The sequence below is a fragment of the Hibiscus syriacus genome, unplaced genomic scaffold, assembly GCF_006381635.1.
Source record: "Hibiscus syriacus cultivar Baekdansim isolate YM2019G1 unplaced genomic scaffold, ASM638163v2 tig00111708_pilon, whole genome shotgun sequence".
Classification (NCBI taxonomy): Eukaryota; Viridiplantae; Streptophyta; class Magnoliopsida; order Malvales; family Malvaceae; genus Hibiscus; species Hibiscus syriacus.
The window spans coordinates 1673145-1696253 of record NW_024063159.1 but is presented as its reverse complement, the minus strand read 5'-3'; the positions used below and the strand labels follow the sequence as shown (position 1 = coordinate 1696253).

Here is a 23109-nt window from a genome sequence, read left to right as displayed (position 1 = left end):
TGGACTTGAACTCGAGCTCAATTTGAGACCTTAACAACTCGACTCGAGCTCCCTTAACGAGTTGAGTTGAACTCGACTTAATAAGTTCACGAGCAGTTCATTAATTTTTTCAGTAACTTTTTAATAATTATCTTAAAAAATTATTTCATTCATACTAATTTACTAATAGCTATAAAAAGATTAATTTTCTAATAAATAACAAAAAATACTAAATACTAAATTATTAATTAATAATTATTATTTTACTAAACCCAAAAATAAACTCTTAAGTATTATTTTAATGCATTTGATGATTGCTACTTTACGGTTTAGACTTTGAATTGCTTTTTACACTCTTTTGATAATTTTTTGTTTAATTTATTAATTTATGTTTATATTAAGGTTTATATAGTATTAATAGATTTTACCTATTGTTAAAAAAAAGGTAAAAATTTTGGTGAGCTAAACCAGCAACTAATTTTTTTAAAGAACACGGAGCTCCACAGGTGTAGCAAAACTCATATCCGCATTTGCAAATGGATATATGAAATTGGTGGCATGGAAAGAAATGGTAAATTAAATGTATAACATGATCTTGCTTCCATCAAGAAAATATCAACCCCTTGCTTTCTGACATTTATGATATCAGGCATAACTAGTTTATACTATTTTGGACACAAATGGTTTCTTTTTTCTTTTTTCCTTGAATCGTGTTTAGTTTCGTGTTGCTAAATCTTTCCATGGAAAAGAAGAAAAGTTACATACCTACAAGTGATGTGATAACACCCTTCAGAAAGTTCAACCACATTCTTGCACTTTATACACTCGCGCCATCGTTTTTTATTTGCGAGAGAGTTGAACATTGCATCTTCTGTTGCAGGATAAGGGTTCCGTCTTTTGTAATCAAAGCAAGTCATACTATAGTGCCAGGGAACCTTGCAATTGATGCAAAAAAAGCGAGATCGCATTTAACACATTTTCGGGCCCCAGATTTTTCAGCACCAAGAATTACAGTACTAGTATATTGTAAGACCTCACTTTTTGACATTAGTGTGGAACACCTCGGAAATGCACAATAAACTTTCTCTGAATCAGGAATGGAAGCTTCCTTCTTGCGGTTGCTCATGATTCCAACTAATTTAGGATCCAAAGAATTTCCCACAGCTATCAATGGTCACCTCGGAATTACAGCCTTCATGTGGGCAACTAGCCACCATTGCATTAAGCAATTTGACTTCTACATGCTGCTTCATGCAAGAAAAGCAATATCGGTGAAAGCAACCATCGACTGAAAACATCTGAGTAGCATTGACATCTTCAAAACATATCACACAAGTCTCCTTCAAACCTTTTCCATTGCTACTTTCTGCAGGCCAAGTAATGTGAGAGACTATAGCATCTCTTGCTAGTGAGACCTCAAATTTCATATCGTTACGTGCCACAAGTGATGGTTGGAAATAAGTAAACCGCTTTTGTAGAAGAGCAACCTCATTGACTTTTGTCCCCATCTTGCTCTGTCCCGGTTGCAATCTGCCTGTAATCTATATTCAGGAATTCATGGCGCAAACCGTCACTATTTAGAGATTTATAAAATTCAAAAATATAAGTGCAATATGCATGGCATTGGATCTTAATTCCCAAAACTTCGCGAACACTACTGCTTATCAGCAACAACCATTTCCCAATGGAAAAGCCAGTGATGACACTGTTAATATTTAGTCTAGCCAATACAAACTACGTGTTACCATTACTTAGCATCCGTCAAAGGTAAATCAATTTAATCATGAAAGGGAAAGGCGGAGAAAATAATGGGAGAATTAAACAAGCCTACAAGCAACAGTTTGAAAATAAACTCAGTTGAAGCGAAGTCATGATCACAACAATAATCCCATATCAGGACCCATACGATAAAAAGCAATGCAACAAGTGATATATCAAAAAGCTATACCGATTCAGGACCCATACGATAAGAGCAATGGAACAAGTGATATATCAAAGCTAAACCATATCAGGACCCATAAGATAAAAGCAATGCAACAGGTGATATACCAAAGCTATACCGAATCATGACTCATACGATAAAAGCAATGCAACAAGTGATATATCAAAGCTATACTGTATAAGGATCCATACAACAAAAGCAGTGCAACAAGTGATACACCAAAGCTATACCGTATTAAGACCAAAACGATAAAAGCAGTGCAACAAGTGATATACCAAAGCTGTACCGTATTAGGACCTATATGATAAAAGCAATGCAACAAGTGATATACCAAAGCTATACCGTATCAGGACCCATACGATATAAGCAATGCAACAAGTGATATACCAAAGCTATACCTGATACGGTTTTAAAATTGAATGTTTTTTTTTTTAATTTTTAGTTCATCATAATGTTTTTTTTGGTCAAAATGTATTTTTATGTTTTAAACGATTCTTTTAAAATACTTTTACCTTAATTGGTGCTTCTATTGAAAACTATTTTCAAAACAAGTGATGTCCTTAATTTATTGAATATTTTTAACATTTGGAATCACTTTAAGCTTATGATGCCAAATTTAATAAGGTTTTAAAATCTTTTTCAATTGGTGTCTTTTTGGATATTCATGCATATGTTATTATTTGCAAATGATATCTCTCTAACCATTGGTATCCATATTAAATGCATGACATTGTGTAGTGCTTTATGCATATGAGATTTAATATGTCATTTTTAATTATTGCATAAAGTATAACAAAGTCTTGGATTTATCAATGTTATCAAAAACCGGACCGGCCCGGCCGATTCGACCGGTTGAACCGGGAACCGGTTGCTTGTCCGGTCTAATCAGCCTCCAAAACCAGTTTTGTAATGAACCGCTAAAGAACCGGTTGGGAACCGGCGGTTCAAGCAGTTCACACGATTCTATTTTTTTAAAAGTAAATCAAACGACGTCGTTTGTTATGATTTTTTTCAGCCCCAAAAAATCAAAAAACAATGAAGGTTAATCTTTGCTTGTTTATTTTAGTTATATAATTATATTTATTATTTAATATGTTTTACACTTTTACTTTTAATTGTTAAGTATTGTTTGTGAATTTAAATTTAACTTTGTATTTATTTATCATATTGCTAGGTGATGAAAATCTTGATGCTGTGGACTTTCAAGTTCAAAGTGATGTTATGGAGTTTCAAGTTCAAAGTGGTGATGGCGGTGATAGTTCAACTAATGACGAAGCTTTTCCCAATATTTTGGAATTTGAGGGAATCAATTTCAATGAATATTATGATGATTGATACTTGTATCAATTATATACTTTTTTATTTAGTTGTTGATGAATTTCATTAGGTATTGACATTAAATATTATGTTGTAGTTGATTTGAATCATTTTGTTTCACTTGATATTATGATATTTAACTTATATATTTATGATTTGTGATATTTTTATACCTTTTAATATCATGAACTATAGTGTTATATATATATATATATATATATATATATATATATATATATTAATAAATATTATGTAAATTTTTTTTATATAAACCGGTTCAATCACGGTTTAACCACGGTTGAACCAGTGAACCAGTACCTTCACCGGTTTAAGGTCCGGTCCGATTTTAAAAACATTGGGATTTATTGAATTTTATGTGTTACTAACATGTTTTCTCATCTTATTGAAATTCAATATCCTTATGAAGTGCATAACTGTTTTTTTGTGCCATAACTTTTCATGAATGTTGTTATTTAGGGAAGCTTTGTTTTTTAAATGATTTATATGCTTGAACTCTTTATTTTTTTATTTAACTTATTCTATATTGTTGAATTATTTGTGATATTACAAAAAGGGGTAAGTAAGTGAAAAAATTAATTTATCAAAGAAAAATGGGGCTTAATATATATATATATATATATATTTAATAAAGTCTCTTTATCAAAATATATTTTTCTAAAGGGTGGTTTTTAGCCTTTTTCAAAAACTAATTTTTCAAAGAAGTTATGTTATATCAAAAAGGGAGAGATTGTTGAACTTATATTTTGATATAACAAATATTTGTAAAATTGATTTTGGACTTAATCAAATATTTCAAAAATAATTCAAAGTCCAAAATATCTTGAAATATTTTTTTCTAAATTGTTTTATATAGGTGAAATGTTTTAAGTTAATTAAAACATGTTTAAAGTGTTTAAAATGTATTTAAAGGTTCTAAAATATGGCAAACTATTCACTCACTATTTGACACTATTTATACATGGATATTGTTCATAGTTTGGAAACTTGTACGAGTGTGGAAACTTTTATAAAGAGTTTTGAAACTTTTGTAAGAGTTTTAACACTTTATACCCTGAAACTATTTTAACGATCCAATTTTCTTCAATGGTTGTCACACCCCTAGTTTTAATTTATTGATTTAATTATATTTTAGGTGTTAAATTGAAATTTTCTAAAAGTTATGGCCAGTTTTCTAATTTTAAAACAATGCAAAGACTAATCCCTAGGTTTACCCATCAATGGTCTGCAAAGAAAAAAATAGGTAATTTGGTGAGTTTTCAGCCATGAGGTTTTGAATCCACATATTGCTACAGTGATGTCCAATGGCCCTACCATTTAGGCTAAGACATTGTTGAGTTTTATTTTATAAAACTTAACTCTTATATTTTAGTTGGATGAGATCCAACACCCCTAAATTTTACTTCCCCAGTCGAACCAAACTTTTAAATTAAATTCCCCAAGTTTCAAGCAACCGTCTCTTAACCCTCGATTGTTGTCGAGCACCCCTCCGCTGTCAGTGGTGTGCACCATCGCCACCATCATGATCAGTGTCATTCTCCGGTCAAACCTCGATCGCCAACTACTCTGAATACCCCATCGATCATCGCAAAATCGTAGAAAATCATTCAAAAACCCCATCTCCGGTCACCAATCATCGTCAACCATGGTCATCATTGCATATATCGTTGAGAGTACCTTGTCGTCGCGACTAAAACCCTGTTGAGAGCTCGTCGTGATACCCAGCCGTTTGTGGTGGAGAATCATTTCAAGTTTTTTATAACCCCATCATCATCGTTATTTTGGTGATTTCAGGCCTCGTCCACCGTCCGTTCGCCTCACATTGCCACCTTTGAAAACCTCGTGTTGTTCTGACTAAAACTCAATCGGTCGTGCCTCCTTATCGCGATTCTTTTGTCGTCCGTCGTGGGTAAGTGTACGGTTACATTTTTTGGTTATTTCTTGTGATTTTGATTGCTCATTTGATTTGGAACTGGTTGTTTGTGGTGTGGAAATGAAACAGGAATAAACGACTTTCCTTAACCTGCCCTGTCAACGGTTACGCGTTGTCCCTGCGCGTGGGGCTCCTCGGCAACCCGGGGAGAGTTTTAGAAACTGATCTGTTTAAATAGGACTAGCCCAAACCGACCAGAATTAGTTTTTCCTGAATTAGTGAACTGGTTAGTTCATCCAAACTGACAAACTGAACCGTTGACCCTCTGGACCATTGACTTTTACCAGGATTAACTTTGACCAAAAAGTAAAATTTTCAAAAAGTCATATTTTATGTTATTCGAAGTCCTGTGTCCGAATCTGAAGTCCGTTTTTCCAAATTCAAACACGATAAGCTATTTTTTAGCTTTTTAATTTTTTATTCGAATAGTTTTCCCGATTAAGTTTCGTTTATGACGTAAATCCTTTTGCTATGTATTTGAGATATTATGAGACATGGAACTCAAGTGTGAGAGAAATCGAATGGAGTTTAATTGGTTAACCAACATAGATCAATAACTAAGGTAATACTTTACTACATATTGCATGCTATATGGTACAAGTTAGGTAAATGGTTGATGCATAAATAAATATGATTGGGTTGGGACTAAATATTAATTATTTTTAACCTATACTGATCCCAGTAAAATAAAAAAAATTCTCTTAAGATACAAATATGACATGATTTACCTCTGATAGTCGAAATGACATGGAAAATTTTATTGGACCTAATATAACCCCTGAACCAATTGTTTAAGTTCCTAATATGTATGGAAAAAAACATATATATCTTGAATAATTGACTAGAAAACTGATAAGGAATAATTCAAGTTCAGTGGTTATTTGATAAATAAATTAACCCAAGAATTCTTAGATTTCAATAATACTCGTTAAATAGTTTTAATTTCGAAAATACGAGGTTAAATTTTTTTTAAAAATACCCTTAAGAGGTAAAAATGACCAGAAAAACCTCGAGTATTGAAATGACCTAAATACCATTGTGACTTGGAATAAGTGAATGACTTTAGATAAACCCTAAAAATACCTATAAACCTAAGCAATGAACTGCCTCTAAAGGTCTTAGAGCATGAACCAAGCTCGTCGGTCTCTCTGAATACGATTGTAATACATAAATAAATAATATAATTGAAATACATGTTTGTCCCCTTAAGATCCGTTCTAATGGTGATTAGCTCATCTAGTACAATTAGTATTGAAAAGTGAATATTCTGAAGGATATCAGTATGTAAGATTAATGAGTATTGCAGTGTTGATATCTTTTCAACCTGATTTGACCCGGAAACCTGATAATTTGATATAAATTCAAAATAATACAAATTACCATTTTACTCTTTATTGGGTTAAAATTTTAAGAATTTTTCAGGAAAGCAGAATGTCAAAATACCCTGAAAGCCTGAATAATAGAATTACTCATGTTATATCTGAATTTGAAATAATTCCGATGTAAGGTTCCTGAATACCTTTTTGATGCACCCGAAATCATAAATGGTTCTAAAGTATAAAATTTCTACATGTCTGATTTGATCTGTTAATAGTCAAACCCTTTTAATATGGATATTGTTTCCGGAATTCAATTAATTTACGGAAGCTTCATGTTTCCCTTCCTGATAATTTCCAAGTGCCTTCGAAAAATACCTGGGTCATCTAGTGTGTTCCCATAGACAAAAATGTTTTCTCTGATTTATATAAAGTATGATTTTTGATATCTGATCTCTAGTTCCTGATTTCTGATATTATTGTTTGTTATCTGATTTGTTTTACTATGGTACTATTTGGGTAGATGTTTGGAGACTTTGAGGTTCAACTAGCTGGTAATTTCTGCTTGTTATGATATTTCATATTGGACTCTTAGATTTTGTGTAGGGTAAGTCCTTATGAATGTATGTATCTTTCATATTGGACACCTAGATCCTAGTGGTCTAGGGTAAGTCCTTATGGATGTTTGTATCTTCTATATTGGACTCCTAGATCCTAGAGGTCTAGGCTAAGTTCTTATGGGTGAATTATCTTCCATATTGGACTCCTAGATCATAAGGGTCTAGGGTAAGTCCTTATGGATGCATGTTTTGGGGTATTTCATATGGTGTACCGGTGGAGGTATTACAATGATTTAAAAAAATGTTTCCTAAAATAAACTACTATTTTTAAACTATTTTTTATTTTATGGGAACACACTAGACGTCTGTTTCAAACTCCTAAAAATGGTCATCAGAATATTTCCTCTGAACTATAAGCTTTCTATTTGTTACCTGAAGTAATATCAATAGAACCTCGGCTCATTACGAAAACCTGTAGATAAGGAAATTTTCTGCTTTGCCATATCTACTTTCCTTTAGCATTCATCTGATAATTTTGTATTACGTAGCTTTCCCAAAGCTCACTTTATTATTCACTATTTTAGGTTAAAATAATCGATCTAGTGCAGCTATCGACATCAGTAATTAGAGTTCCTTCTGTATTTGCTTGTAGAGTACAATATTTGTATAATTAAGGGGCATGTGGGGCATAATATGTTTTCATATCTGAGTATGAAATTTGTTTAGATATTGTATATTATTGAATTATGTTTTATCGTCATAATGATTCTAGAATTTTTATTTTATTTATAAATTATTTATGCTTTGAAATGGTTTAAGAAAATTTTATTTTTCCTAATTTTGTGGTGGATCGGTCCAACGGTCCTAATGTGACACCTTGGATCGAATCGAGTTACCCATATCGGTCTGGGGTGTTACATTTAGTGGTATCAGAGCTTAGGTTGAGTCGAATCCTTCTGAGTAGACTGATTGTTGACTATCTTAGGATGTCTGGTTAGTACATGCCCTTACATTATAACCCTACTCTTATTAGGTAGAACTCCGATGTCGAGTCCTTAATCTGTAACAAGTATTTCTAAGTAATTTATTCGTTAGGGTTGGACCTGTGCAAAAAAAAGAATATCATCAACATTCTTTTAGATTTTGTAAAGTGTCTCGTGAGTAACGTGAGAGTTACTTATTTTTTAGAATTCTGACCTGACTCCCGACATGGAACCGAATTTTGTTACCTCTAATGTTTTGTGATGACCCGACTCCCTATATGGATTCATCTTGGTTCAAAGGACACAAATTGTTAACATACTTTAGCCAGAAACTACAACTCAATTTTATTCGGTATAATGATTCACCCTTAACCAATATGAGTCCTTCTTATGTGGACTTAGTTTCTGGCTAAAGTATGCTAACAAGTTATTTTCCTGCATTAGTACTGCCCTTATTCTAATTCCCGATGCATCAGTTTTGACAAAAAAAAGTCTTATTAAAATTGAACAATCTCAGGACTAGTGTCGAACAAGGACACTATTTGAGTTGTTCAAACGTTCTCTGAGCCTTTGGTGTCCACTCAAATAACTCTCCTTTATAAAGTAAATCCAATAATGGGCTGCTATGGTTGCAAATCCTCTAATAAATCGACGATAATATCATGTGATACCCAAGAATCCCTTTACTTCTTTAACTGTAGTAGAGATTGGTCATTCTCGTATGGTAGTAAACTGTTGCGGAAGACGGCTATAAGATAGAGCAAAATCACAACTGATAATTTGAGAAAATAAAAAATGAAGATAAAAGAGATACAAAATTTACGTGGAAAACCCCTAAATAATATAGGGTAAAAACCACGGGCAATGGTAGAAGAATTTCACTATGAGAAAATAGGAATTACAACTTCTCTCGATCGACCAAGGAGAAAAGAATGATAATTCTCTCTTGATAAAAAAGAGAAAACAACTCTCAAGAAACTCTCTAAATTCTCTCTAGTATTGGAAGAAAGCTAGAATGCTTTGGGATGGTTTTGAAGCTAAATGAGCTAGAGTATTTATAGTTGAAACTTAAGGACTAATTTATAAATACCCTAAATTATAATGACTAAAAATAATTTTACCATTTTCCAAATTTCATCCAAAAAATCGGTGCATTAATTTAAACCACCGAAAGTTGTTTTTGGCCATGTGGCCAACTTGGTTTTTTTCAACAATCTCCCACTTGAAGATTTGATTGGAACAATCATATCTTCACACCATTCTTTCTACCTTGAACCATCATATTGCTTACGTCTCTGACAGCCCACAGGAGGATCGACACCGGGTAAATTTATCAGCGTTGATCGCCTTCGTCATGAAATCTACTATGTTGTCTTTGGTATGGATCTTCTGCATATCTGCCGTCCCTTCTTCCACCTTTTCACGAATGAAATGGTATTGAACTCGTATGTGCTTTGTCCTTGAATGAAATGTTGGATTCCTTGCTAGATGCAAGGCGCTTTGACTGTCACAAAATATAGAGACATACTCTTGATTGTGCCCAAGTTCCTCCAATAACATCTTCAACCAAATTGCTTCTTTACTGGCTTGTGTAGCTGCTACATATTCTGCTTCTGTTGTGGATGTAGCCACAACTGACTGCAATTTTGAAACCTAGCTTACAGCTCCACCAGCAACTTTAAACACATATTCTGTAGTAGATTTGCTTTTATCCAAATCCCCTGCATAGTCAGAATCTACATACTCATTTATTAGTAAATTTGATTCTCCATAACATAATGCAACATTTGAGGTCCCTTTGATGTATCTCAAGACCCTTTTTACTGTATTCCAATGCTCTTTGCCTGGATTCGCCATGTACCGACTAACCACTCTCACTGCTTGTGCAATGTCTGGTCTTGTGCATATTATAGCGAACATTAAACTTCCCACTGCTGATGCATACGGTACTCAAGACATCTTCATCCTCTCTTCTTCACTGCTAGGACTCATACTAGAGGATAATTTGAAGTTAATAGGAAGAGGGGTAGAAATTGGCTTACAATCTTGCATGTTGAATCGTGACAAGATCTTCTTCAAATAATTCTTTTGTGAAAGCCAAATCTTCCTATTACTTCTGTCTCGGTGAATTTGCATCCCTAGAATCTTGTTTGCCGATCCCAAGTCCTTCATTTCAAATTCCCTAGCTAGTTGTGCCTTCAATTCTTCAATATGATCTTTGTTGGGTCCTGCAGCCAACATATCATCCACATACAACAGCAATATAACAAAATCGTTATCACCAGACCTCTTGAAATAAGCACAAGGGTCAGCATTAAGTCTGTTGTATCCAAGGCACATAATGAAGAAATCAAATCTCTTATACCAACACCTCAGCGCCTGCTTTAGACCGTATAGAGATTTGTTCAACCTGCAAACCAAGTTCTTCTTTTTCTTTTTCTTCAAAACCTTCAGGCTGGAGCATATAAATTTCTTCTTCAATATTTCCATGAAGAAAAGTTGTTTTAACATCTAGCTGCTCTAGATGTAAGTCCAATGTAGCACACATTGCTAAAACTACTCGAACTGTTGTTAGTCGAACCACAGGAGAAAATATTTCATTGAAATCAATACATTCCTTTTGAGCATATCCTTTGACCACCAGTCTTGTACGATACCTCTCAACTTGATCGTCACTATTTCGCTTGATTTTGAAGACCCATTTGTTACCAATTGGCTTTCTTCCTTGTGTTAGTGGCACAAGGTCTCATGTATTATTTTTATGAAGGGCTTCAATTTCCTCTTGCATCGTTATCATTCATAGTGAAGCATCTGAGCTGTTTATTGCCTCCTGGTATGTTGATGGCTCACTGTCATCTGTTAAAAGGCAGTATGCAATATTACCTTCTATAACATAATCTGAGTGCCAATTGGGACGTCTTTTCACACGATCTGATTGACGAGTTGTTGGAGCTTCAGAACTCTCAGGTTCTTGTTCATCATGTGTTGGTTCTGCTTCAAAAGAATCTCCTTGCTCAAACTCCTTTTCCACATGTATCTGTGTAGTCTCTGACTTTTCAGCGCTACCATCTTCTTCTTTTCTTTGTAGCTTATCTTCTACAAAGATAACATCCCTACTAATGATCACTTTGCGGACAGTGTGATCCCACAAGCGATACCCCTTTACACAATCAACATACCCCAAGAATTTGCATTTCCTGGATTTTGGATCCAGCTTTGAAATTTCTTGGGAGTTGTACATCACGTATACAATACTTCCAAATACATGGAGGCTTGAATAATCAGCTGGTTTACCAGTCCACATCTCCATTGGTGTCTTCAGCTCTATTGCAGTTGATGGAGCTCGATTCACCAAATAACAGGCGGTATTGACTGCTTCTGCCCAGAATGATTTTTCTAGGTTTGCATCCCTCAACATTGCTCTTGTTCTTTCTAACAAGGTTCTGTTCATCCGCTCTGCTACTCCATTTTGTTGAGGAGTGTTCGCCACTGTGAACTATCTTTTGATGCCTTCTTTCCTGCAAAAGTCATCAAATTCTTCGCTTGTGTATTCTCCTCCATTATCTGTTCTGAAACACTTGATCTTATTTCCAGAATCAAGTTCCACCCGCGCTTTGAAGTTTTTTAAAGTGGAAAACACATTTGACTTCTTCTTAATAGGGTACACCCAACATCTCCTGGAGTAGTCATCAATAAATGAGACAAAATATTTTGCTCCACCTAGGGATGTAACTGGTGCTTGCCATACGTCAGAATGAACCAATTCTAGAACACTTTTGTCTCTAGAATTTGACGTGTTAAATTTCAACCGGTGCTGCTTACTTGTTATGCAATGCTCACACAAAGGAAGTGTTACATTTGTTAAGCCTGGAAGTAGCTTTTTCTCCACAAGGACTTTCATTCCTTGTTCTGACATGTGTCCAAGTTTCGGATGTCATAGCATTACAGAATCTGAACTATATAAGGCAACAGAGGCTTCTGCTTCTAGCAAAGTCTCTCATTTCAGCATGTACAAGTTTGCTGCTATCTTTTCGCCTTTCAGCACCACAAGCGCTTCACGGAACACCTTCATGATTGCTTTACGTGTTTCAATCTTGCTTGCATTATTATCCAACAATCCGTAGGATAATAAATTTTTCTTCAGGCCTTTCACGTGCCGCACATCTCGAACAACTTTAATTGTTCCATCATACATCTTCAATTTGATGGTTCCCACGCCAATGATCTCTAAGGCATGATCATTGCAACTATACACAGATCCTCCTGAGACATGTTCATAATGATGGAACCATTCTCTTCTTGAGGTCATGTGATATGTTGCTCCCGAATTAATGAGCCATATGTCTGCATATCTTTTTCTACCTTCCACGGTGGTTGACGCTTCACAGCATAGAACATCTCCATCATATGAAGTGTTTGCGGTATTACCTTGTGGATTTGAGTTTTTATTTAGACTCCAACAATCCTTCTTCAAGTGACCTTTCTTTCCACAGTTGTAGCACTTTAAATTCTTCTTGCTCCTCGACTTCGATCTACCATATTTGTGACTGCTGCTTTGGCCACATTCTGTTGATCTTCCTCTCATCGTTGTCATCGTTGTCAATGCTTCTGCTAGTTGTAGATTTACTTGTTTGTCTTTCTTGTTTTTGTGCCTATTTTCTTCTTGTAGAACAGCAGCTGCAATGTCATCGAAGACTAGACTAGTGACATTACTGTTTGTCAAGTTGATGATGAGTTGATCATATGTATCTGGTAGACTTTTAAGTAGAAGTTCAGCACGTTCTTGTTCTCCTATTTTACAGCTTAAGGATGTAAGCTGAGAAAATAAAGTGTTCAGTGTATTTAAGTGCTCCGTCACTGAAGTAGATTCTGGCATACGGAGAGTGTACAATTTTCTCTTAAGGAAAATTTTATTGTGCAGCGATGTGGCCTCGTACAATTTGGTGAGATGATCCCATATCTCCTAATGCTAGATGAAAGTTTGCCATAGCATTCCCGTTCATTTCGATCCATTTGTTGTCATCTATGAAATTCACTGGCCTTTCACTGATAGCTGCTAGACAACTGTTTTTCCTCGGGATAGCCTTCATCTTCAATTTCCACAATGAGAAATTTCTCCCATTGAATTTTTCAATATCAAATTTCGTTGCCATAGCTTCTTTTACGGATAGCTCCCACTATTTCACTATCGTGAATAGTTCTCTGGAACCTTCAAAGAATGGGTAATAACTTCTTACTTTCTTATGTTGGAGGATCCACCTTTTGGTGGCAACCACAAAGACAATAAGCAGATATTACACACTCTAATCTGGCTCGGATACCAATTATTGCAGAAGACGGCTATCGGATAGAGCAAAATCACAACTGATAATTTGAGAAAATAAAAAATGAAGATAAAAGAGGCACAAAATTTACGTGGAAAACCCCTAAATAATATATGGTAAAAACCACGGGCAACGGTAGAAGAATTTCACTATGAGAAAATAGGAATTACAACTTCTCTCGATCGACCAAGGAGAAAACAATGACAATTCTCTCTTGATAAAAAAGAGAAAATAACTCTCAAGAAACTCTCTAAATTCTCTCTAGTATTGGAAGAAAGCTATAATGTTTTGGGATGGTTTTGAAGCTAAATGAGCTAGGGTATTTATAGTTGAAACTTAAGGACTAATTTATAAATACCCTAAATTATAATGACTAAAAATGATTTTACCATTTTCCAAATTTCAACAAAAAAATCGATGCATTAATTTAAACCACCGAAAGTTGTTTTTGGCCATGTGTCCAACTTGGCTTTTTTCAACATAAATTTTGTTGGGTCTACAGTTAAACCCATCCGAGATACTATATGACTAAGGTACTCCACCTCCTCTTAACCAAAGGAGCATTTGCTTCGTTTAACTACAAATCCCACTGTCCGCGGTAGATACAACATTTGCCTCAGTGTTACAAGTGTTTTGGCCAATCCTTACTGAAGACCAATATCTCATCCAAGAAGATAAGCATAAATTTACGTAAAATAGTCGAAATAGATCGCCCATCGTAGCTTGTGATGTAGATGGTGCATTGGTTAAGACGAACGACATTACAAGGAATTCGTAATTCCCCTCATGAGCTCAAAATGTTATCTTAGATACGTTCTCATTTTGTCTTTGATAGTAGTCTACTAGCAAATCAAGCTTAGAAAAAAAATTGTGAATCACCCAATTCATCAAATAGCTCGTCGATGGTGGGTATTGAGAACTTGTCCTTAACGGTGATGGCATTCAAAGCACGATAGTCCACACAAAATCTCCACGCCCCATCTTTTTTTCACCAGCAATACCGAAGAGGAGAATTGACTATTACTTTTTCGTACGAGTTGATGCTCCAATATCTGTTTAATTTGTTGTTCGGTCTCTTCTTTATAGAAATTCGAGTGTATATATGGTCTAACATTTGCAGGCTTGCTTGATGGTTCTAAGTTAATGGCATGGTTGGTTTCTCTCTCCAGCTGTAGCCCATTTGGTGCCATGAACACGTCTTCAAATTCCTCAAGCACTTCTATCATTTCCCTATTATAATTCCCAATTGTTGTCTCAGAACTCTTCTATACTTGTAAACAGTAACATTCAGTAACTACATTAGTCTTTTTCATTCGATGCAACGATTGGAATCATATTGGTTAAGGTTCAACCTCCATTTCCCGTTGTCATCGATGTTCGAGTCCTCCAAGCTGGAATTGAAAAATCATTTTTGAAAAAATCCATGGTAAATGGTCCCAAAGTGGTTATTCATGCAACCCCAAAAACCATTTCGGTTTTCTCGAGAGGTAGAACGAAGAAGTCGATAGTCAATTCAATACCTTGAATATTTAATATAAGGCTTTTTTACACACCATTCTGTAACTTCTCTTCATCACCCATGAGTACCCTCAATTTTGGTGTTGTTTTTACACTCAAACCCAAATATTTCACTACCATTGTTTGTATGAAATTGTGTACTGCCCCCATCAATCAAAATCTGCACCGCGCGTCCATGAAGCTCCCCTTTCACCCACAGAGTAGTGGGTGTAAAACTATCGGCTAATGCATTGAAGGACACCATTGGTTACTCTTGAACCCCTATGCCTAAATTTTCCAATTTGTACCGTCCTTATGTATATGTTTCTCCTCACAATCTTCATCATCGAGTAGAAATAGTTAGGGAGTCCTTGTATTTGTGCCCCGAAATAAACTCCACGTCACAATAGTAACACAACCCCTTTTCTCGTCACACCTGAGCTTCAACAGCTGAGATCCTTATAGGTTGATTCAAGGAGGTATCGGATGGTGGAGGTCGTCCGGGTAATCTTTTGGGTCCATTTGAAAACATAGTAGGTGTGGGCAGTAGTAGAGGTAGTTTAGAACCCATTCCTCAACTAAGCGTCTTTTTGACTTTGATAAACCTCGCTTCATAGAATCGAGCAAGGTCGAGCATCTCATTCATCATTGTTGGGCGTTGGGCCAACACCTCATTTTTTATATCCATTCGCAGCCCGGATATAAAACATTGGGTTAAGAACCCATCAGATAGATTGGCCATATCCTTAAAACGGGTTTGGTAGTCCTCCACCGTTGCTGTTTAGCATAATTTGGTTAATTATCCTTCTACCGATTCTATTTCTGTCACTGTAAACATTCTTCATATAACGACGACCAAGTGATTCCAGCTTACCAATTTTCTTCGTCGCTGTCAGTCCCATAAAATTAAAAAAAAAATCTTGTGTAGAAGCTAGCCATTCCTCTGGATCTTTACTTATGAATAAATGCATACACTGGTTTGGGGGAATGGAAAAATATCCTCATATTCGTCTTTTACCTTTGTTTTTCCTCGATGAGCCAAAGTTTCGCCTATTCCTGCATGGGAAATGGTAGTTGTCGTTCCCAATTGTGAAGAAATTACTGCCAATTGTCGCACCACGTCTTGAAGGGTTCGTTCGTTGTTCTCATTCAATTTCTTCTGTTCCTCGACAGTAGCCTGAAGTGACTACAATAGCTGCTCATGACTACCCCACTTTTTCTGCAAAGTTTTGATGGCCTTTCCAGCTTTAATAACAAACAAAAAGCGTGTGGGGCCTTCCTCTCTCACGAGCTTCTGCGTTGATCTTTGATAAATGATAACTACTGCTGCTATTTCCTGGTCCTCCATATTCTCTACTACCGCTTCTTGCTGAGGTGTAATAATCCATAGCTCTGGTAGTTCAGTTTCCCTTTCCACAATAGCATTTAGAGGTGAATATTCGATCGAGTCGAGTAAAACAATTTCGAGTTATTCGAGTTGACGAGTCATATTTTACAATTCGAACTTAAATTGAAATTTTTTTGAGTCGAGTTATTCGAGTTTCTATACTAATTTTATTATAATTATTTATAGTATTATGGCAGTTATTTGTTCTAATTTTTTGACTTTATCTAATTATATAATGTATATATATAAATCATTCTTTCATATTATAATGATATTTAATATCAAATAAAATCTAAAATTATGAAATATATTCATAATATTATATTTTAAATAAATTATTTTGAGGGTAAAATATTTATGAGTGTATAAATGAGTCAAGGAATTGATGAGAAGAAAGAATTTGCAAACAATTGTAGTCAAAAGACCAAATTGAATAAAATACAAAGTTAAGGGACTAAATAAAAAGAAAGTTCATCTTTAGTAAAAAAAAATAGCAATTCTATTGTGGTATATGGGCATGTGGTTCAAATTTAGTAAAAAAAAGGACTTAAAATAAATAACAAATTGAAGGAATAAGGAGATAATGAAAAATTGAAGGACAAAATTGTAAAATACAAAATTTGTTATAAAAAAGATGAATTGGAAGTACAGTGCGCATGTATCCTACAATGGTTGAGGAGCATGTGACTTGAATTTGGTTAAAAAAATAACTTAAAATAAATGACAAATTGAAGAAATAAAAAGATTATGAAAAATTGAATAACTAAATCGAAAAATAAAAATTTTGTTATCAAAAAGAGGTATTGAAAGTACACATGTATTCTACTATGGTTTAGGAGCATATGATTCAAATTTAGTAAAAAACGGACTTAAAATAAATGACGAATTGAAAAAATAAGAAGATTACGAAAAATTGAAAGACTAAATTGAAAAATAAAATTTTGTTATCAAAAAGAGAATTTAAAAGTACACGTGTATTCTACTATGATTTAGGAACATGTGGTTCAAATTTGGTAAAAAATGAACTTAAAATGGAGGAGTTGAAGAAATAATGAAATCAGGGACTAAATCGTAAAATTATCAAAATATATAGCCGAATTTTTGGTTTTTCGAGTAATTCTAAAATTCAAAATTTCAACTCAACTCTAACTCGAAAACCAAATTTATAATTCCAATTGACTCGAATAACTTAAAATTGAAAAAAAAAAAATCGATTTTTCGAGTCGAGTTTTGTTCACTCCTAATAGTAGTTGTATTTGTAGTGTATATATGTGTTGTCAATAAATAAGAAATATTATGAACATATAATATCTTGTAGTCAGAAATTTTTTCTAAAAAATTAATCTTTAAATTTTACTTTGGGTTAATACTTAAAACTATCCCTTTAGTCAAATTCTCATTTTTACTTCTTTACCATTTTTCAATTAGTTTGATTCTTCAACTTTTAGTTTTTTCAATTACTTTTTTTAATAAATATTTTTTTAAAAATGTATACGCGATAGAACTTGATTGGATTGTGTCATCATTTTCTAAATAAAGAATTTGTCCAAGTACTAAAATGATAATGGACTGAAAGTTGAAGGGTCAAACTAATTGAAAAATAATTAAATCTCTTCCAGAAAAATCATTGTATATTCGCCATTTTAATTCACCTTTCCACATAGTTTCATTAGTTTCTTATAAGGTTTATACATTGAAGAAAAATAGAGATAATATTTGGCCAATAATTCTTGCTAATTAAATGTGATTGAGATGATTTAATGATTCATTTTTCTTTTCCGCGTTGAAAGGTCAAAATCTAAAACGCGCTGTGTGGGTCCATCCTATTTTCATTTTTCATTTTTTCAAATATATAATAATGATTAGGGTAAAATATACAAATGGTCATTCGACTATAGATACGGTGGTACTATTTGACTGTTCATATATTTCAAGCTCGTCCTCTTCTGTTAAAATATGATGGTCGTTTGAGTTGGATGTTAAATTACTGATTAAGATATGATGAAATCATATTTTAATAATGTCTACGAGTACTATCGTTGCTTTCAAATTCTAACTCGAGGTATAATATAAACGAATAATTGGCTCATTAAATATAGCTCAAATAGTTAATAGATCATATTTTATCAAATTCTAGTCAAGAAGTTAACGCCCAACTTAGTCGAATACCAATTTTTTAATAGAAAATGACGATTTTGAAACATATAAATAGTCGAGTGACTATTTCATAACTTTTAATAATTAATAGACTCAATAAAATAGTATCTTATAGTCGGAAGGAATATTTTATATATTTTAATAATCGATTAACTCAACAAAGTAATGTACTGTAGTGAAGCGACCATCTGTATACTTTACTCTAAAGATTAATTATGATTTTAATTTTTTTTTTCATTTGAATTTAAAGTTTAATTTGAACATACTCCGATCATTTCATTTATGTTGGTGTCTAGGGGTAGTTGTCTCAAAAAGTCAAAAGTTATATATGATTCTAAGAAAAAGGTTTCTTTGAAGTAGCCTAAAGATTAACTTTAGGACCAATAAAAATTCAAATTGGTCCTTTTTGCAGGCACAGCAGTGCTCATGCTGCGCGCCCCCATAACTAACCTACGTTTTGTCGTATTACATAGCAAGGCTCGGCTATATAGCCGAAACATATGCTTTGCCGGTGCTGGTGCTGGTGCCGGGTGTAGTTCACCAACAGCCGATAAAACTATATATGAAGCTTGTCAAAATACACATGGCATTATCCCATTGAACTAACCTAATGACTCATTACCAACCTCAATAATATGCTATCCATCACATGGCATAAGTGCCCTTAGATTCGGCAGACCATTCATCCTATAATTAATCTCAAAATTCCATCACATATATGAAAAACAAGATTCAACTTGTCTCACCGCCTTCTTCTTTAGTTAATTTATGGATTTGGTCCCTTTACTATACTCAAATCATAGACCGTGTCTTTACAACAACGATACCATGTTATCAAAATATAATTAACCGCAGAAAATGTGATAAAGTATAATTAACCATAAAAAATGGGGATAAAATCAAATCAAACTAAAATTAAATAATAAGTGAGTGACCAAAAAAAGTAGTTTATCCTAAAAATAAATAAAGGGATTGTATGATAGGTGTTTTATTTGGTTATTATTTTGTTTTTAAATTGCTCCTTAATCGTTGATTTTTGTTTTTGATTTGTTTGTTTTGATTCATTTTTTGTGTAAGACAATAGATTCTAGAAATTGCACTAAAAGAATAGAATTATGCATTTTTTTTATTTTCGGAATCAATGCTGGATTAGTGGGCATGACTCTGGGCATGACACATCTGACAAGACGATGAGTCAATACCTTCAAGAAGGTCCAGTCAGCGCTTTTAGAAGAACGAATGGATCAATCGCACGTTTCTGCAATTCGAATTTGAGTTAAAGTCGTGTTTTTAGGATATTATATTATATTATATTATATTATATTATATTATATTATATTATATTATATTATATTATATTATATTATATTATATTATATTATATTATATTATATTATATTATATTATATTATATTATATTATATTATATTATATTATATTATATTATATTATATTATATTATATTTGTTTTTAGTATTTTAATTTAAATAATTTTAAGTATTTTCATTAGGAATTATCTCTTTATTTTAAGAATTATATTTTCCTTACTTTTAGGATTTTAAAGGCTATAAATATTATCTTAGGGTAAGGCTAAAAACACATTCAGAAATCATTCTTCTTATTTCTCTTGTTTTTAATAAAAGTTTTTCTTTTCTTTTTTAAATTTATTCTTTGTTTTATTTTAATTTTTATTTTCAAATATGCTAAGTATGATTATCATACTTAGTTAATTTCTCCTTAGCTAATTTTTTCATAGCCAAGGGCTGAAGCGATGACTCAATTCCTATTGTGAGGATTGAAAATCACTAAACTAACTTCAAGTTATTTTCTCAATTTTCTAGAGGAATAAGGTTGGTAATCGACCTATCTTTTTAAAATCAAAACACTTTTTAATCAAAAAGTCGACGTTGGTTTGGAAGTTATTCTGATTTACAGTTGAGAGGAAGAATCGGTTGGTAGCAAGTTTGACTTCCTGTGAACACACTTAGCGGGGTTTTTTCAGATCTATAAAATAGGTTAGTGCTAACGACGATAGTCGTAGTTAGTCTCCGTAAAGGACTGATATCCAAAATAGATTTTGGATTATCGATTCACAAGAGAAAAAAGCAAATTACAGTAGTTGGGCCTTGTAGACTGTAACCGGCAAATAATCGAAGCAAAAATATATTCCGATGATCAACTGGCTTTTGAGGCAAAAGCTGAAGCTTGAGGTTAATTTCACTATAAGTTTCTCTCTATCTCAATTACTTTAAATTTATTTATTTATTTTATCTTTATATTTTATTTTATTTTATCCTTATCTTTTATTTAATTATTTATTTATTTTATCTTTATCTTTTATTTTATTATAATATTTTATTTTAAAAACAATTCTTAAACCCCTATTTAATTTCATCCAAAACTCTATCTTATCTCATCTTTATTTAAATCAGAAAGTTCACTTCATCAGAAACACCAAAGTCCCTGTGGATTGACTCTGCTTCCCTACTCTATTCTCTCTCTTTATTTATTTATTTATTAAGAAGCCAGAATTATTACACTGTCATTGTATTATGTCAAATTAAAGTATGGAACTATATTCCAAAATTGAGTAAGATTAAGGTATTACACCATAATTTGACCTTCTCCTTTAAACATTAATCGTCTCGAAATTATGTTTCGAATATAAATACAAGTGTATAAATCTCCGCAGGTAAGATTTTTCTTTAAAAAAAATCGAATACGTCCATAATCTAGCATTGGATTCAAGTCATTTAACAAAAGATTGGGAAGCACAAGCACATGCTTATTGTAAAAAGGGTCCAAGAAGCACAAAAGGTCAAAATACCTTTGTATTTTTCCTCCTTGTAATCTTGTTGAATTAGTTGGTATACAAACAAAAACGACTTGTCATCTTGAAGAGTTGTCGTCATGGAATTTGTTGGTCATGCCTTGACATAAACCCCCATCTTGTTTGAAAAGAAAAGTGTTAGATATTGAAACAAAAGGGGAGATTTTTAGTCAAAAGGAACACCTTATGCTTACTTGAAATAATGGCATGTTGGGGGTGAAAAATAAAGCTCTATATTTCCCCCTTTGTTGCACACAAAATGTTCGATCCATGTGGGAACCACATCATTTGGTTTTGTGTTATCATTCCAAAAACGCGTTTAGGGGGGGAAGCCAGGGTCAATTACTATCCCTTTTTAAATGGAAATTTTGGGTTATTTTATTTTATTTTCATTGACAAGGAAGTACTTTTTAGCATTAAATGTACATTAATTAAGGATAAAATATGTTTTAGATTCTTTTACTTCGTACATTAGCTAATTTAGGTTCTCTACTTTTTATATTTAAAGATTTAAACCCAAATGATACTATTGTTGGAATACTTCTATTATTTTGAAATAAAAATATGAACTTGATAATCATGTAACCTAAAAAAAAGATGATGTGTAAATGAATCTGAATTTAACAAAAAAAAATTAAGGGTATTGACTTTGAATTTGTATTGTTAAATCTGAAATGTAAAATGACAATTTTAAATGTATATAAACAATAGGGAGTTGGAACATAAACTTTTTTAAGAATTATTCGTATAATTTAATTGAGTTAAAATTTAAAATTAAGTGTAGGTCTTTAGTGTTATTTGAAAAACAAGTATTAATTTTGAAACAGAGAATCAAGGATAAAACATTAGCACGTGTGTCGTTATGTATTTCTTTGTACATATATAGGAGAACAATGCAAAATCAAAAGCATTAGCACGTGAATTGCTATGTGTTTCTTTGTCCATTTTCCCTTTATAAAGGTTAAAAATGGTTTAAAAACATAATGCACATCGAATCATGATTAAAACGCGCTATTAATATTAACGACTTCTTTTGTATGGAATGGTTTTTGAAGCTGCATATTTAATGTAGATACTTAAGAGTTTAAATATGAAACTACTAAAAGATATCAGTAATTTAAGGGAATGTTTTTTTTTTAAGTTTTGGGTTTGAGCATATGTTTTGTAAGATGTATGCATGTTTTCAATGATTACGAAATATTATAATCATATACTATCAGAGATAGACTTAGGCAGATCACCCCCTAAAAATTTAAATTTACTATATATTTTAGATTTTTTCTATGTATTTTCTATTGAAAATCTATTTTTCGCCCCCTAAAATTTTATAAGTTCAAGTTCGCTCCCCTGAAATTTTATAAGTTCAAGTTTGTCCCCTAACTTAAATTCTCGCATCCATCCCTATATATTATATTGTAATCATCTCATACTAATAAAAAACTTTTAAATAGGGTAATCTCATGTTAACGTCTATTAATTGTTCTTGTACTACATCAATAATTTGTTTAAATCTTTTATGTTTTAAAAAACATATTGTTGAATTATGTTTCGATATAGCAAATTTAAAGGCAGAATGTTTTTTGACTTGAATTTATTCAAAGTTTTAAAAAATGTTTCAAAAATAATTCAAAGTCCATTAAATTTGGATTTGAGCAAAAATGCTAAAGGGTGTCAAAGTGAATCCATGCACCCCTGCAGTGCATCTATGCACCTGCCACTAGTGCATCGATGCACCATGTAGTGCATCCATGCACTCCATTTCGAATGCAATTAGTGCATCGATGCATCCTGCTGTGCATCGATTCATCCTGCTGTGCATCGATTCATCCTGCTGTGCATCCATGCACCAAGGCTGCAACAGCTAGT

The 23109-nt window shown here is 33.0% G+C and overlaps 2 pseudogenes; one reads left to right on the top strand and one right to left on the bottom strand.

The window, feature by feature from the left end:
- The window catches only part of LOC120168014, a 55448-nt pseudogene extending 47659 nt beyond the window's left edge, over nt 1-7789 (top strand).
- Nucleotides 708-16257, bottom strand: LOC120168056 (annotated as a pseudogene).
- Nucleotides 16258-23109: the final 6852 nt, after the last annotated feature.